The sequence below is a fragment of the Portunus trituberculatus genome, chromosome 36 (assembly GCF_017591435.1).
Source record: "Portunus trituberculatus isolate SZX2019 chromosome 36, ASM1759143v1, whole genome shotgun sequence".
Lineage (NCBI taxonomy): Eukaryota > Metazoa > Arthropoda > Malacostraca > Decapoda > Portunidae > Portunus > Portunus trituberculatus.
The window spans coordinates 7,576,594-7,581,593 of record NC_059290.1 but is presented as its reverse complement, the minus strand read 5'-3'; the positions used below and the strand labels follow the sequence as shown (position 1 = coordinate 7,581,593).

At 42.5% G+C, this 5,000-nt stretch overlaps 1 protein-coding gene across 1 annotated transcript in view; it reads left to right on the top strand.

The window, feature by feature from the left end:
* Positions 1 to 5,000, top strand: part of LOC123513464 (protein TRACHEARY ELEMENT DIFFERENTIATION-RELATED 7A-like) — a 51,784-nt gene that overhangs the window by 42,174 nt on the left and 4,610 nt on the right. The gene's annotated exons all lie outside the window — the stretch shown is intronic.

The following is a 5,000-nucleotide window of genomic DNA, read 5'->3' as shown; positions in this document are numbered from 1 at the left end:
TTTATATTTCCCAAGTGATATATGGTTGTTACTAGTGGTAGTAGTAGTAGTAGTAGTAGTAGTAGTAGTAGTAGTAGTAGTAGTAGTAGTAGTAGGAGGAGGAGGAGGAGGAGGAGGAGGAGGAGGAGGAGGAGGAGGAGGAGGAGGAGGAGGAGGAGGAGGAGGAGGAGGAGTAGAGAGAGAGAGAGAGAGAGAGAGAGAGAGAGAGAGAGAGAGAGAGAGAGAGAGAGAGAGAGAGAGAGAGAGAGAGAGAGAGAGAGAGAGAGAGAGAGAGAGAGAGAGAGAGAGAGAGAGAGAGAGAGAGAGAGAGACATTGTCCTCACCACTCCTTAGAACCAAAGAAAAAGAGAGTAGTAGAAAAATAGAGAGAGAGAGAGAGAGAGAGAGAGAGAGAGAGAGAGAGAGAGAGAGAGAGAATATTGTCTTCCCTACTCCTTGGAACCAAAAGAATATGTATTCTCTAAGGAGTATTATCATTCTATTGTCAGATTAAAATATTTTGAAATAGTTAGTTTCTTAATTTTCTTTTCTCTCTCTCTCTCTCTCTCTCTCTCTCTCTCTCTCTCTCTCTCTCTCTCTCTCTCTCGTTTATTTGCTAGTTTTACCTTTTAAATATTGTTGAGTTTGTGTTACGAAAAAAATCTGATAGCAAGTTTTTGAAGTGTGTGTGTGTGTGTGTGTGTGTGTGTGTGTGTGTGTGTGTGTGTGTGTGTGTGTGTGTGTGTGTGTGTAGGAACATGCTTCATAAAGGTCACGGTAACTTCTTCCCTCTTCTTCCTGTTCTTCTTCTCATCCTCCTTCCTCTTTCTTCTTCATCTCCTCCTCCTCCTCCTCCTCCTCCTCCTCCTCCTCCTCCTCCTCCTCCTCCTCCTCCTCCTCCTCCTCCTTCTTCTTCTTCTTCTTCTTCTTCTTCTTCTTCTTCTTCTTCTTCTTCTTCTTCTCCTCCTCCTCCTCCTCCTCCTCCTCCTCCTCCTCCTCCTCCTCTTCCTCTTCCTCTTCCTCTTCCTCTTCCTCTTCCTCCTCCTCCTCCTCCTCCTCCTCCTCCTCCTCCTCCTCCTCTTCCTTCTTCTTCTTCTTCTTCTTCTTCTTCTTCTTCTTCTTCTTCTTCTTCTTCTCCTCCTCCTCCTCCTCCTCCTCCTCCTCCTCCTCCTCCTCCTCCTCCTCAATTATATTACCACCAAAAGATGTTGCGAGAGAGAGATAAGGAAGTCGAAGCGCAATCTCGAAATAAATATATCAAGGCAAGCAAAAACAAATCCTAAAAGTTTTTCCAATACATTCGTAGTAAAAAGACTGTCAAAGAAAAATTGGGCCGATAAAAGATAATAATAACACACTTGTGAGTGATAGTAAAGCCATGGCAACAATCCTCAATAACTTTTTTCACAGCGTGTTTATCACAGAAGACTTTTCGACCTTGCCAACCGCGATCAACATGTATAGAGGATCTGAAAATGAAAAGCTGATAATAGACGAAATTAGCGAAGACGATATAGCCAAACACCTGCGCAACCTTGACCCCAATAAGAGCACAGGGGCTGATAGATTATCAACGAGGCTATTAAGAGAATGTCAAGAACAGCTGGTGTTACCTCTTAAATTACTTTATAATAGATCGTTGCAGGAAAGAAAAGTACCAAGTCACTGGAAATGCGCTAATGTCACGCCAATATTCAAGAAGGGCAACAAAAGTGATGCTGGTAATTATAGGCCCATCAGTCTCACCTCGGTAGTTATAAAAATTCTAGAAAAAAATACTTAGAGACAAAATTATTTCCTTTCTAGACAGCCACAAATTGATATTAGACTCACAACATGGTTTCAGGAACAACAGATCATGCCTAACGAATCTCCTAGAATTTTTCAACGATATATTCTCTAATTATGATGACAGAGCTCCATCCGACATAATTTATCTTGACTTCAGGAAAGCTTTTGACACAGTCCCACACAAACGTCTCTTAATTAAACTGAAAGCCCACGGGATGGGAGAGCAGTTGTGTGGATGGATTGATAGTTGGCTAACTAATAGAAAGCAAAGAGTTGTTATTAACGGAGAAGCTTCCGACTGGCTTCAAGTTACGAGTGGTGTTCCCCAGGGTTCAGTTTTGGGTCCATTGCTCTTTTTGATATACATAAATGATTTAGACTGCGGCATCGTATCAAAAATATCAAAATTCGCCGACGACACTAAACTAGGTAGCAAAGTACGCACAAGAGACGATTGTGATGCCATCCAGCAGGACTTAGACAACCTTAGTAGATGGAGCAAAAAATGGCTATTAAATTTTAATGCAGATAAGTGCAAAGTAATGCACATCGGCCTAAACAATGTGAAAAATAATTACAAATTACATGGACGTAACTTAATTAAAGTCACTGAAGAAAAGGACCTGGGAGTACTCATAACAAATGACTTAAAATGTGCTGCATAGTGTTCGGCCGCTAGTCGTAAAGCTAACACTGTTTTAGGATTTATCGCGCGTAATTTTGATTATAAAACACCTGAAGTCATAACGCGTCTTTATACATCATTAGTGAGACCACATTTGGAATACGCGGTTCAGTTCTGGTCTCCATGTTATCAAAAAGACATTAATAAATTAGAGAGCGTTCAAAGACGAGCAACGAAACTAATCCCCGGAATACGTGGCCTGTCATATGAAGAACGTCTCAAAAGACTAGACATGTTCTCCCTCAGAGATCGTCGCATCCGAGGTGACCTCATTCAAACGTTTAAAATACTTAAAAATATAGATAAGATCGACTATGAAAATCTTTTTGAGCTTTCGCAATCAGTAACGAGAAATAACGGCTTGAAGCTTAAAGGACAGCGATTTAATACTGATTTGCGAAGAAACTTTTTTAACGTAAGAATAGTTGAACACTGGAACAAGCTGCCAGCGTCCGTCGTCCAAGTTAACACGGTAGCTACGTTCAAAAGTAAATTAGACAAGTTTTATAAAGAAAATGGTTTCCGATAATTTTTTTTTCTTTTAGCGATAGTAGTAGTTACACTAGATACCTCTTTTTCTTAGCGATAGTAGTAGTTACATTAGTACTCTCTTTTTTTCCCATCTTTCCTGTGTAAATTTCCCCGATTGTCCTTCTCAGCAGTCGGGGTGTATTTTTCGTCTTATTTCTTGCCGGGTGACGCCGGAGGGAGTGGTGGGTGGGGAGGAACTTCATCTGTTCTATCCTTACCTCCTACTAAGTATGTAGCTTCTGTACGTGTAGTTTAGTAAACGAGTGACCTCGTTATAGGTCGCAAGGCCTCCTATCACTCGTCTTTCCTATGTATTCCTTTCCTATGTATTCCTCCTCCTCCTCTTCTTCCTCCTCCTCCTCCTCTTCCTCCTCCTCTTCCTCTTCCTCGTCCTTCTTCTTCTTCTTCTTCTTCTTCTTCTTCTTCTTCTTCTTCTTCTTCTTCTTCTTCTTCTCCTCCTCCTCCTCCTCCTCCTCCTCCTCCTCCTCCTCCTCCTTCTTCTTCTTCTTCTTCTTCTTCTTCTTCTTCTTCTTCTTCTTCCTCCTCCTCCTCCTCCTCCTCCTCCTCCTCCTCCTCCTCCTCCTCCTCCTCCTCCTCCTCCTCCTTTTCCTCGTCTTGGCCCTTCTTCGTCCTCGTTCTCGTTCTTGTCTTCGTCCTCCTCCTCCTCGTCGTCGTCGTCGTCGTCGTCGTCCTCCTCCTCCTCCTCCTCCTCCTCCTCCTCCTCCTCCTCCTCCTCCTTTTCCTCGTCTTGGCCCTTCTTCGTCCTCGTCCTCGTCGTCGTCGTCGTCGTCGTCGTCGTCGTCCTCCTCCTCCTCCTCCTCCTCCTCCTCCTCAACATGCATTAAAACACTATAGGTCTTTAATACAACCCGAAAAATAACAATTATATCCATTTTTCGCAATGACGTACATGGATCGCATTTTTTTTTTTCTGATGGACTAGTAGTAACCTCCACCTGATCCACCAAGGTGTACGTGGAGGATGAAAGGCAAAGAACACATAGACTAGTGTACCTCCACCCACCTCCACTCACCACACCTGTACAATAACAGATCCACCAGTCCATCCACTTATACATCCACATCACCATTCATTATCCATGTTCCAATCCAGCATTCACATACATATTCTTCTTCTCCTTCTTCTTCTTCTTCTTCTTCTTTTTATCTTCTTTTCATCATCTTTTCTTCTTCTTATCCTCCTCTTCCACCCATCATAGATACCCACTCATCCACTCTGCATCCACTCCCATATCCACCCTAGCACTGACACACCCACCCAAACACCCACATAAGTACACCCAATCCACACCCAGACACTCATTCTAGCAACCTTCTCCATCTTAACTCCACTCCACCTTCTATTCCACCTCCACTCCCTCTCTCCTGGCCGTGATGTTAAATTTGTCTACACTACCTGAAATAAAAGCCAAGAGCCGCCATTAGCGCGTCAGCACACCTGTGTTTACCTGCCCAATCAACGCTCACGGCACACCTGGCCAAGAATTGTGACTAAATAAACAACAGGAACGACAGGTGGCTAAGTAGATAAAACAGAGTGGACTGGGTGAATGTTGAGTGGATAGAAGTGGAGTGAATCAACAGGTTAGAAAATAAATAGGTAAATAATGTGAATACAGAACGTGGTGAGTAAGTTAGTGAATAAATAGATGAATAATGAAATGGGTAAATAATGTGAGTGAATGGTGGATGCAGAAATCAAACTCATAGATCTCTTACCAATAAAACAACCGATGTATTGACCACAAACCAAACAACCAAACACATCAATAAAGCAAACAATAGAGGGATTAATCAGAAAATACAATACAACGACAAACACACAAACAAAACAAAACCCACAGATCTCTTACCAAACAAAGCACCGATCTATTGACCACAAACCAAACAAGCAAACAAATCAATAAAGGCAGTAAACAATAGCGATTAATCAGAAAATACAACACAGAACGACACACACACACACACACACACACACACACACACACACACA